The 13219-nt window shown below is 35.7% G+C and overlaps 1 long non-coding RNA gene across 4 annotated transcripts; it reads left to right on the top strand.

Annotated features, from left to right (window-relative positions):
* The first annotated feature begins 4136 nt into the window (after nt 1-4136).
* LOC113275675 lies at nt 4137-8151 on the top strand. Of its 4 annotated transcripts, none has more exons than XR_003323716.1 (7): nt 4137-4297; nt 5321-5452; nt 5649-5796; nt 5958-6051; nt 6371-6551; nt 6649-6739; nt 7726-8151. It is a non-coding gene; the product is annotated as an uncharacterized LOC113275675 (long non-coding RNA). The 4 variants fall into 4 exon arrangements; XR_003323715.1 differs by lacking the exon at nt 6649-6739 and adding an exon at nt 6154-6235; XR_003323714.1 differs by lacking the exon at nt 6649-6739 and adding an exon at nt 4812-5217.
* The last annotated feature ends 5068 nt before the right edge of the window (nt 8152-13219 follow it).

The following is a 13219-nucleotide window of genomic DNA, read 5'->3' as shown; positions in this document are numbered from 1 at the left end:
TTTGTTTTCACAACGCAACAATATAACAGGAAAGCGATTTTATCAAACTCACTGCAATACCAAACTTGCCTTAAATATCGCCTTGATTAGTGAGGTAGGTCATCTACTGATGGGACGAAATTTAGAATCAAATAGGTCAACTTTTTAGGGACGACGAGAGTATATTTTATGCAACAACGCCCAACAGAAAAGTTTAAGAATACAAAACACAGTTTGGATGACTTAGGTTACATAGGAAATGATTTCACTTGGGATAACCATAGGGAAGGAATTCATAATATACAAGAAAGACTAGATAGAGCAGTTTAAAATGCAAACTGACACTCACGGTTCTCAAATGCTTCTTTATCTCATCTACCAGTTATAGGCTCAGATCATTGTCCCATTCTTCTATCTTTAGATCCCAAATTCTCTAAACAAGAATGGGTGTTCAAATTTTATGATACTTGGCTAAAGGACATGTCATGTATAAAAGTTATAAAACAATCTTGGCACCTCAACACTGAAGAAGATGCTGTTATAAATCTAGTTAACAACCTGAAAATAGCAGGACAAAACCTTCCAAATTGTAAGAAAAATATTTTCGATTTACCAGCTAAGAAAATTAATAGATTACTTAAAGAAATAGAAAGTTTACAGAGGAATAGGTCTTCTGTGTCAAATCAGAAAAAGTTGAAAGACAAGTTAGGAGAATTAGAAAACCTTTATGATACTCAAGAGGCTATATCTAAACAACAATCAAGAGATAATATATTAACCCTAGGAGAAAGAGATGCAAAGTATTTTACGCTATTACTTTAAGAAGAAGGAAACGGAACACTATTCAAAGCATGATCCCTGATCAGGGGATAGTTACTACAGATAGAAATGAGATTAGTTTTATCCTAACAACCTATTTTACCTCTCTTTTTACTGAAACCTCTGATAATTCACCTATAATTCACCTATATCTCCTCAGTTCCACAACCCCATCTTTGAAAATATCTCTCATGTTATTTCCCCTCAAGACAATCCAAGTATTCTCCATATCCCTTCTCATGAGGAAATCCTCTCTGTTTAAAAAAATATGAAACCCAACAAATCACCTGGACCGGATGGCTTTCCGGTTAGCTTTTCCATCCATAATTGGAGCTTAGTAGGCCCACAGGTAACTGAAACAATTCAAAATTTCTTCAAAAATAAAACAATGAACCCAGACTTAAACAAAACTCACCTTTTCCTAATTCCTAAAATAAAACACCCTAAAAACCCTAGTCAATTTAGACCAATAGGGATGTGTAACACTATCTATAAAGTCATAGCAAAATTGCTAGCTAACAGAATAAAACCTCATTTAGACAAATTAATATCCCATTTCCAATCAGCTTTCCTGTCTTCTAGACAGATATTTGATAATATCATAGTAGCCCATGAAATAATCCACTCTTTTTAAAAGAAAAAGGCTAAAACATGAGGCCTAGGGATTAAGATAGATATGTCTAAATCTTTCGATGGAGTAAATTGGAACTTCTTGTTAACTACACTTAAAACTTTTGGTTTCAATCAAGAGGTTTGCCAAATTAAAGAACAGTGCATCTATACAACGTTTATCTCCGTTTTACTAAATGGAACTCCTGGTGTTTCTTTCAAACCTACTAGAGGTCTTAGACAAGGAGATCCCCTTTCTCCTTATTTATTCATCATATGTATGAAAATCTTCTCTAGGCTGCTCCTATCTCAGGAGCAAAAGAAGCTCCTTCATGGGGTTAAAATAACTCCTAAAAGTGAACCTATATCTCACCTCTTCTTTGCAGACGACTGCCTTATTTTCCTAAGAGCCGATTTAGTAAAATGTAGGAATTTACTAGATACAATAGATACTTTTAGTAAAGCCTCGGGACAAATCATAAATTTTGATAAATCAGGTGTATTCTTTAGCAAAAAGGTTGAACCTAAACATCAAAGAATGATGTCAAAATTATTGAAAATTAAGCAGATAAATCTTAAAGACACCTACTTAGGAGCACCTCTATTTTTGGACAGATCAAAAATATAAACCTTTGCCCCTATCCTTGAAATAATGGAATCTAAAATGTTTGTAAACCGTTAACCAAAGAGGGTTTAGGTTTTAGAGATGCTAGAAAATTTAACCTAGCAATGTTAGCAAAACTAGCATGGAGACTAGTTAAGGAACCTAAGGCTCTTTGGGCAAAAACTATGGGATCAAAATACTTTAGAAATAAATCTCCTTTTAGAACTAGACCCTCAAAAACAGGTTCTTGGACCTGGAATTGTATTAGACAAGGATTAGAGCTGGTTAAACAAAATAATATTTGGGAAGTAGGTAATGGCCAAGACATAAACATATGGAATGAAAACTGGATCCCAGGAAAATAGGGTACGATAGAAAATATTAAATATGACAACAATAGCAACTTAATTTGGGTCTCAGACTTGATTGACTAGGAAACTTTTAAATGGAATTTTTCCTTAATAGTTGCCTCCTTCCCTGAAGATATTTCTAGAAAAATTAGTAGGATTCATTTGTTTAGAGATAAGCACAATGAACTTAGAAAAGATCAACTTAGATGGAAGCTACCAACCTCAGGTGAATTACTGTTAAATCTATGTATGATAAACTAAATGAAGCAGGCCAGGACATAACTAGTCTAGCATTACCTAAATCTTTTTGGAAATGTCTATGGAGTTTAAATATCTCAGAAAGAATCAAGCTGTTCATTTGAAAATGTCTCCAAAATGCCTTACCAACCAATGCTAAGCTTTATAGAAAAGTCAAAGAGGTTTTGCCTCACTGAACATCTTCTTTTCCACTGTCCCTATGCCAAAGAAATCTGGGAATCCTCCCCCTATCCAGTTTAATTATCTTTGGATACTACGTGTACAATGATAGAACTCTGCAACAAATGGCTTGCTAATCCTAGAACAAATATTTCCTTGGAATTTCTCCTTACCAAAATGTGGTTTATTTGGAAAGAAAGATGTGATAGAGTTTTTGAGAACAAATCCAAATCAGCTAGAAGCCTAGTTGTAGAAATTCAGAAAAAGAAAAACTGTGAGAATCAAAGGCTTGAATACAAAGAAGAAACAACATACATGGAAAGCGCCTAATACAAATACACTAAAGATAAATGTAGATGCAGCATGGGTATCCAAATATCTACCTTCCAGTTATGCCTTAATCTTAAGAAATGATGCATGTATCTGTCAAGGTGGAAGAGCATGGCAATCATCAAGTGCAGATCCACAAGAAGCAGAAGCTATAGGAGTCTTGCAGGCGTCAACTTGGGCTTTGGAAAAACAGATTCATAATTTCAGCATCGAAGGCGACTGTGAAAGCATCTTCAAGTACTTACAGGTCATTCTCAGGACATCTCATGGCGTGCTAAAGCCTGTCTTGATGAGGCTGACAGATTAGCACATCTTTGTCAAAACTTTTTGGGTTTTAATTATGTTCCTAAACTAGGTAATCAAGTAGCGGACGTTTTAGTAAAATCTGTTAAGTCCTTAACTTCAGTTGTAGAATGGGATATCACTTCCCGTTCATGTATCTTAAAACAACTTTTAGTAAATAAATCTAATGTGGGGATAGCTCCAACTCACACATTAGATGCTCTACTTCAACTGTATTTGTGGCTCTTCGGGAGTCCTATTTTCTTTTATAAATTAGTACTCCCTCCGTTCCGTTTTAGTTGATATTGTAGAGTTTTTTACGCAGATTAAGAAATTACAAAGAGAGTAATTTTTTTCCAAATTCACCCATATTAATACCTTCTTAGAAGTTTGAAACACCTAGTTTTTAGTAAAGAATTAACAAAAATGGAGTATATATTCTCCATGGAATATTCTTAAAAATTGAATTAGATGATTACAATGAGAATTAATGTTATGGTGTGATTCCAAAGCAGGGGTAAATTAGTAAGAAATTGGGGAAAATATTTAAATTCTCATCTATTTTGGAACACAAAAAAACCCCTAAAACATCAACTAAATTGGAACGGAGGGAGTATCTTATTAAAAAGTGGCGGTTCAGATTTATCCCTGCAAAACATAAATCTACGGTTGTGATTTTCCCATGGAAACCAATATCACACGCGCTTATTTTTATTAGGCCTCCATCTCCCAGCTTTGGTCGAAATCTCACACCATTTAGTTTTTCATCAGAAAGAAAACGCCTCTTCAAACTCTTCTTCTTCTTCTTCTTCCATTTCTTCGACTTGACATGATAATCTTGGAGGGGAGTCTTTGATTTAGGTGAGAAACTCTCGGAATGGTTCCATGTGTTTCTTTTACACTCAAGGTTAGTGTCCTGTTTTCTCCGCCTTTTCTCCGCCAAATTTGATAAAATCCTTGAAGTTTTTGGGAGTTTTTTTTTTAAGGTGGTGATATTCACATGAATGGTAGTGATCAAGTTTATTCCTTTTCCAAGTTGACTGACATGTCTGTTCAATTATTCAAATCTAGGCAGGTGTTTGGTGATTATTAGGGTTAATTAGCTTTGTTATTGTAATGGTAGTTGTGGGTAATTATAGTTGTCTGCGGTCCATTGAATGTATTAATAATGATTTAAAGGGCGTCAATGGTTATGATATATTATTAGGGAAAATTAGGTTTTAGTGTTTTTTCTTTTGCACTTTGTATCGGTGTGAATGGTATTGCGAGTAAGGTGTTCATCTAAGAGAAAAGCAGTAATTGACCAAGGTTGTTTCCTTAGATTCTTTTCGTTATAAGAAGCACTATGAGCGGGTAGAAGGGTTCGTGCAATAGAACTGGGAATGGAAGGTTCTAATTTTTTTTTCAAATCTTGGTTGCAGCCTCTGTTAGAAGCTGCAAGGCTTATAAGATGATTGTTCCGAGTATGATGGTCGTTATGTAAGTTGTTACTAATGCTATCGAGATTATTCCGTATGAGATAGAAGCTTCAGTGAAGAGATAAATCTATGGCTGTAGTAGTGCATCGGTTTCTCCTTACCCCTCTGGGTTCACCTAATTTTCATTCAGTATTGCAAACCGTTTCAGTATTCCAAAGTCAGATAGGGTCTCAGGGTAAACCTAATTAGTATTGCAAACCATTTCTCTTCTTTAGTGGTCTTCAGTATTCCAAAGTCAAATACAATCTCAGAGTAAGAAAACCAAAAGGAAGATTATCCTTCTGTTTCATTTTCTTATCATATAATGTTAGAGAATAACCATCGTGAGATTCAAAGTACCCCTTCCAAGGTTGAACTCAAGCTCAATGAATCTATATTTTTTCTTTATGTATTTTATCCTTGATAGTGTTGTTTATTTACCTGAGTATGTTGTTTTTGGTTTGATTTAACAGAGGGAGTATGGTACGCAAATAAGGATTTCAAGTCGGAGAAACATCCAGATATTACCAAATTTGAACATGGGATTCAAGTAATTTTTGGTTTTTAGACGCAAAAGTTTCGAGTAAGGAAGTTACTGTTTTTGGGTAAGCTTTTTCTGAATGCGAATATATGGTGTACATTCAAATAGTTTTGTTTTAAGGATCGTACTTCATTTATTTATCTCAAATAGGAATTTGTTTGTGAACTGTGTAGGTTTATCAATGGTATGGCATGACTAATAACAATATTAGGGTTTATTATTTCTAATAAATAATGCGATGGTGTTGTTTCGGAATTCAGTGGTTTCAGTTTCGAGCTTACGAGGAATGGAACTGGTTTGAGTGGAAAGTCGAATGAGATAAAGCTATATGCCGTTCATTTTATGGAGGAACCTTGAAGGGACACTGCTAATTTTATCCAGACTGAGTAATTCGAATTGAAGGTACAGGTACGCTACTCGTCACTAACGGTATTTACTATACAATTTAATCATTTTTATGTTAAGCTTTGCTTTAGTAGAGATGCACCTACTATTTTGTTTCTGAAGCAAATCCAGGACATGTTTTACATTTTACTATTTTGCGATGATTATATTTTTACTATCTACAGGTTTCTGATTTTGCAAATACATGATAAGGAAATTATGACGACAGAACGATATCGGGAGAAAATATAGTTTCTCTATGACTGGAGCGGTTTCTAGGTAGATATAATCATATAATTTTTTTTTTTATGTCAATCATTGTTATTGACCTGGCTAGATGATAAATGATTTGTATAATTCGGCGATATTGATTTTGAGTAGGATGACTAGGCCTGGGGTTCTGCATGGCTGTAAACGGCTACACATCAACCTAATTATCTGGATTTCTTCAACGCTATTGCACGTATAAAACCGATACAAAACTTTATTATTCCAAGTTGGACCGTTTGCTTTTCTCGCATAACTGGATCACTTTTAGGCAAAGGTTTAAAATATTTCATATGTACCTGAGTATTGAAATTATTTTGGACTATTACAGGAGGTAAATGGAACCATCGATCATCAGGGCAGGATGTGGTGGGGGTTATGGTAGAACATAACACTGGACTTTGGAACACACAAGAGGCCAAATAGTTGAATTAAGGAACTTTCATAACATCCTAACTCCAACCTCACTTTCCACACCTTTCCATTAAGGACCATCCATCTGTTTACTACAGGTATTCCTTCATAATTACGATTTTGTTTTTGCATAATTTAATAAAAGCTGTTGAATTCTTCGTGTTTTCTTATTGTTTTTCTTTTTATGTTTCTTAGGGGTCATTAACCGTGATAAATTCCTATGGGCTCTATCACAGTTATTATTTTGGTGTAGGTTACCAACCTTAGAGTTACCTTTTTCATATTGGTAAGACTGCTTGGTTTGTTGTCTGAAAACGAGTTTTCGAGAATTACAACATAGTTTATTGAGATCCAGGTTGTATTGCCAGTACTTTGCATATCTGATACCAGGATTTTATTTAGAGAAACTTATTGTTAAATGTATGAAATTCTGAGAGTCAGCACATCTGAGTCATTTACACCATAGAGAAGCTATTCATATTCACACGTAGGTATGTCCGTTGATATGGCCATTAGTACCTCTTTGGTGATTTTATCTTCTTTAATTTTCTGATCTTCTATTTTTTGTCCGAATGTGAAATAGTCGTTTAATATCTTTGTTTGCAATGAGTTCCATTGCAGTTGCTGGCAGCAACCCTATAGGGATTCAATTCATATGCTCACTATGGGTTTTACTTAATGTAATCAATCTCTTTGGTCATTTTGTTTTCTTTATTTCTAATCAGTATCTTTGCCTTCATCTGGGTGTATTAGAAATAAAGTTTTATTTGACTAGGTTTTGTCTTTGTCCATGTTGCTCCAACAGTTAAGTGGATAGTGCTGCTTGGAGTATCTATGTGCCTACATTTAGAACACCACATGTAAAATAACGCTTGCCAAAACATTAGTTCTGGTGGTTAGCATCTTAACTTCCAGGGTACAAAATGGTCCAACTTCCAAGTTACACAATGGGCCAACCAAGTTTTTGAAATGTGAATTCAAAGAGCTTGGCTAATGTGCAAAAATAGACGTTAAGATTATGAGGTTTTTCTATGTAGGGCAACAAAAATAAGTAGTTCATTTGGTTTTCTACTAGGGCTAAACTAAATTATTCGACACAAGCAAGTTCAATAAAAACTATAAAAACTTCAGTCGTTAACCACGATAGTACATGAGTTTTTCTTTGTTTTACTCATAAATATAATATAGAATGCATAATTTATGTAGATCCTGGACGTTTTAAGCTTTGCTTCAGTTTCTCACTGTTCCACGTTCATTTTCTCTCTGTGCAAGGTTGATTTTGACACCTCTCTGATGACCGTGGAGGGCTGCAACTCTATGCCCATGACTGCATAGCAAAGGGGGTAGTCCAGTATAGCTTTGGTGCAGATACATTTGCATACCCTGCACCGATTTCATTAAGAATAGACACATTTTGATATCCGTATTGAGACTGGCAAAATTCCAAGGACCAGCATGTCTTTGGTGCAAGGAAACCATTGAGTTATGGATGTTTGCTTGATAATAAATGTTGGTGATGGAGGGAGTAGAAAGTACAACACCTCAAATTATATTTCACTTCTTGACCATTCTTGGATATTATTTTCCTATTAGGATTTTTCTTTCTGATTTTATGTTCATGTTAGGATATCAATTTTGTTGTGCAAATATGATCTCAGTGGATTTTGCAGCATTGGTTGGAGTAAATTATTGAGCTTATAACAAAACTCTCATTCTGTTGCTTAGCTACACAACATTAAAATGTCCCAAGAGAAACAAAAATCGGCAGTGTATCTAACTTTTGTGAGCACAAACGCAAGGGCGAAATAGCTTTGCAAAATTTAGGGATACAGTATAGATACACATCTGAGTGTAAATCTAGAGGGTTCACTTGGATTATGGGGAGGGATATATGTATGAACACTGACGTCAACAGGTGCTAACAGATGCAACTCCGGAACACAAACTTTTGCCAGCACACATACCTGGGCTAAATTATTAAACCGCCACTGGTTTCTTGTTACAGGAGAACATCCGTGAACAGGGATGCAAAAAGGAAAGGAATTCTTTTTCTAGTCCTGTGTTGGGATACCAACACTAATTCAAATACTTGCAATTCTATTCACTTTAGGAGTATCTTTTTAGACCGGGTCTTATGGGCATGCCCAAGGGCTTCCAACTCACTTTACACCTCAGCCTTGAAAAGGCATGGGTCTTTTGGTTTTTCCCAGCGACTTCCTGGGACGGCTAATCGTTAGCCGTTTTGAGAGAAAAAAATGGGCAGTGATAAGCCGTTCTCCATATAACGGTTATTAATCTGCCGTTTCGAGTGAAACGGTTAATGGCTAACCGTTCTACTTATCTTGACCGGTCAAAATCGACTGAACCGGTTAACCATTAGCCGTTCCATGTTTAGCCAAAAGTTCCAGGAAGAACGAACACAGTTCATTCATCCCTCACCCTGTTCTTCTTCTCTGCCGCCTCCTTCTTTATTCTCTTCTCAACCAAACTAACTAAAAATCACCTACACCATTTCAGGATTCGGGTTTATTGACAAAGCTCTTATTGAGAGTGGGGGTTATTTTTGACGAGGTTAATCATCTCAATAATCAAAGGTAATCCAATAAACTTAAAACCCTAATTTTTTTAATTGTTTTTGAATTGAAAAGATTTTCATTAGTTATTTGATGAATAACATAAATTCAATTAGTTTTACAACCATGTGAGGACTTGAATTTGTTTAAGATTGTTAATTTTAGGGACTATACTTAGTATGTCTAATTTTATAGGTTATTTACAAGTTATATGATTTGGTATGATTGAAAATTGAGATAATTTAGATTGTATGTCTAATTGTATATGTAATTTACACGTTCTAGTTATCATGGTCATAAAACGCTGCACTTTAGTTGGAATTCATTTGCAAATGTCAATTTTAGTTGAATTCTTGTGTTAAGTTTGTTAGATGACAATTTTGACACCATTTTATTGAAGAATGTCTTTAAGGAGATATATGTCAATCAAATTGGGGGTTCCTCTGGCCGATGATTCAGATGACGAAGATACAAAGCAAAATCTTCTAATGCTATATCAATGTATGCTGCAACATACTCATAATTTGCATCAACCCGTTCCAACCCAAGTGACGAAGAGAGAATCAATCAATAGAAATCGTGCCGAAGCGGATGCAAGGTTGATGCAGGATTATTTCAATGATGGTTGCACTTGGGGACCGAAGAAGTTCCATGGACGTTTAGGTGTATCGTCCCCTTTTCTTAAAAATTATGCACAAAATATGTGAGGTTGACCCAAACTTTCGACAAAGAAAAGATGCTGCAAGAATTCCAGGTCATAGCCCACACATGAAAATGTATGCCGTTATGAAGTATCTTTGTAAAGGTATCCCACCCGATAGCATTGATGATTATGCCCGTATGGCTGCTTCTACTATTTACTATTATATTAAGAAGTTTTGTGATGCAATTATGTTTGGGTTTAATGCGGAATACATGAGACGTCCAACTGTGAATGATGTGAAGTGGCTGATGAAGGAAAACACTGCTAGAGGCTTTCCAGGAATGCTTGGTAGCCTGGACTGTATGCATTGGGGTTGGAGGGTGTGTCCACAAGACGAGTCGGGATCGCACACATGCCACAAAAGTTATCCCACCTGTGTTCTTGAGGCGGTTGCTTCATACGACAGGTAGTTTTGGCATGGGTATTTTGGAGTGGGTGGATCCAGCAATGATCTTAATGTTTTGAAGTCCTCTAATTTGTTTGATGACAATCTCAATGGTATTGCACCACCTTGTCATTTTACTATCAATGAGAACCAGTACACGCAGGGGTATTATTTAGTGGATGAAATTTATAAGAGTTACTCTGTGTTAGTGCAAGCTTACGGTGCACCCAGTGGTATTCCAATTCTCGAGTTATTTAACAAATATAAAATGGCAAAGAGGAAAGATGTGGAACGGGCATTTGGGACAATGCAAAGTAAGTTTAGGATCCTTTACCATAGATGTAACTACTGGGAAAAGAAAGATATGAAATCGATCATGAGAACCTGCTTGATATTGCATAATATCGTTGCAGAGGATGAACATCGTGACCCGGAGTGGAAGTATGTGCCAGACCCACCTCATGCACCTATAGTCGGATACCTAAGGCAGACAAGCGAGGCATTACAAAACCCAATTCTCCAGGAGAGACTTCGTACGGATCTTGCATCTCATATATGGGAACGACATGGTCAAGGTCTAAGGGATGGTGAAATGCCTGGAGATGCGGTAGACAACGAGCTGGATTCGGGAGAAGACATAGACGAGGTTGATGTTGATCAAGACCATTACGACCTAGGAGAAGTTTTTTTGTCTCCGATTCAGAACGATTTTATTATATGTTTTTTTATTTATGTGTTTGGTGAGACATGTTTAGTTGGTTTTCAAATTTAAGTTAAGAAAAACAATACATTTGCAGGAAAATATTAAAAACATTACATTTGGAGGTACTATGAAAAACATTACATTTGCAGGAAAAAATAAAGTACATTACATTTGTGGGAAAAAAGAAAATACATTTCATTTGTTAAATAACACAACTTAGAAACACACAACAATAAGATAACCTATAAAATAAGCATACTATATTCTCTAAATTACTCGGTAGATTATAAGATATGTTCTGGATTGATATTCAAACTATAACCAAATATATCGTTAACGCTTGAGTGACGAAATGTTTTCCTTCGTTCCCGACTAAACTTAAATCTGGCTAACATTTCGTCATTACCTGCTTCGCGTAGACAATTCCTAAAAACCCTGCAATTCATCTTAAGGAAAGCTAGGCGAGACCGAAGAGCATTCACGAATCTTTCGGTGACACCCCCTCCAGAATGAAACTCGACCGACATATCATTCCAAAAAGTTTCAGCTGGCATATCCAAAAAATCTGGTCGATCTACCACACTGCAAAAGCTTCTCACAAGTTTAATATCTTCTTGTTCTCTAAATTTAGACATTCTATTTTCTACAAACAAACAGAAATTAACAAAATGTAAACCAACAAATTTGATGAATCGAATTTTAAAACTTGAGTGCTGAATTTTTTGATTTATATTTGATGGTAATGAAGTAAAACTCAACTTCTGATATATATACTGGTTTGAAATTTGAACGTTTTAGAAAAACGGTTAATTGTTAGCCATTCTTATAGCTAACCGTCAGATTTAAAAGACCGTTGATGATCTAACGGCTAACAAACTAAAACGGGTAACTATAAACCGTTGAAACGGTTAATAGTTAGACGTTATAATTCCTGTCCATTCGATCTTCAACGACTTGCTTAATCCTGCGGACAAAAAAGAAAAATGGATTATCATAAACCGTTTTTGTTCCAACGGTAATTTTTTTAGAAGTCCTATATATATGTAATTTTAGGTAACAAAAAATTCACACCAATCCAATTGGAGGCAACATTTTACTACTCATCTGAAAATCACTTAAAAATCTTACATCTCTTTGTAATTATTTTATATTTTGGTTAGATTTATTGTACTTGTTCCAAACTAAGATGGTTAATTTTACCCGAGCAGAAGATTTGGCAATTGTAAAGGATTATGTTATGTTTGCAACAGATTCAATAGTCGGGAGGTATCAAGATTCAGAAACTTTCTGGGATAAAATCGAATCGGAATACCACCGCACTTTTGGCACTCGTACTAACTGGACTCGGAAAGCGCTTCAGAACAGAATGAGTGCCATCAAATCAGGTTGCAGAAGATTTGCTGCAATAGTGGCGGCTTTTCTCAGAAACCCGCCGAGTGGATGGACTGAGCAACAAATAGTAAGTTTCCTGATACAAACAAGGTTATTAATTTTAATTTCATTTCATATGATAATATCAATTAAGTGATTTACTTCGTTTACGCTTTCCCAATATATGTCTGCAGTACGTAGAATTAAGAATGAAGTTTGTTGAAGGAAGAGGGGGAAAACTCTGGAAACATGACGCGGTTTTGAAATTTTGAGGCAGCATGTTCATGGTTGTGACCCGAAGAATTTAAGGTCCCGTCATGGTGAACCTAGTCAGTCCACCCCGATTCATATGACTGTTTCATAAAGTGAAGATGGTGAAGGCACAGATACAACAACGGAAACCCAAACACAAACACGTTTTTTTGCAAGAGATAAAGCCATGGGACTTAGCAGAGACAAGGCTAAGATGGAAAATTCCATGGCTAAAGTTGCTGAACGAGGCTGGAGCAACATGATTCAGTATTTTGAGAAGAAGGATGCAGTCAAACATGAAGAAAAATTAGCTGAAAATGAGTTAATGCGCCAGGTGGTTGAGAATGGGACAAGGGATACCTTGCCTAGAGAGAAAAAAACACACAATGAAGAAATGTCCATTAGACATAAAGATATGAAAATATTATTAATGGATGTCCGAAGCCTGCCTGAATGGAAGCAATATGCAGTAACAAAGATGTATGTCCAAAAACTCGAGCCGACATACATGCACCAATAAAAAAAGTGACCACACTAGACCCCAATGACAGTATTAAGATTTGAAAATTGAGAGACCAAAAAGACAACCAATGTACTATAAATAATGTTTCTCTATACCATAACAACACAACCAAATTATCAACATCTTATTTATTCTAGAATATCTTCTCTCCAATTCTCAGCACCACCTTTTATTTTTTTAGTAGTCATGGTCGCCAGATTCACCCCTCTTGAAGATGCAGCTATCATCCAGTATTGGATTAATGTCTTTGTCGCTG

The sequence above is a fragment of the Papaver somniferum genome, chromosome 4, assembly GCF_003573695.1.
Source record: "Papaver somniferum cultivar HN1 chromosome 4, ASM357369v1, whole genome shotgun sequence".
Lineage (NCBI taxonomy): Eukaryota > Viridiplantae > Streptophyta > Magnoliopsida > Ranunculales > Papaveraceae > Papaver > Papaver somniferum.
Note: the sequence above shows the minus strand (reverse complement) of the source record. Positions and strands in the feature narration are given on the sequence as shown.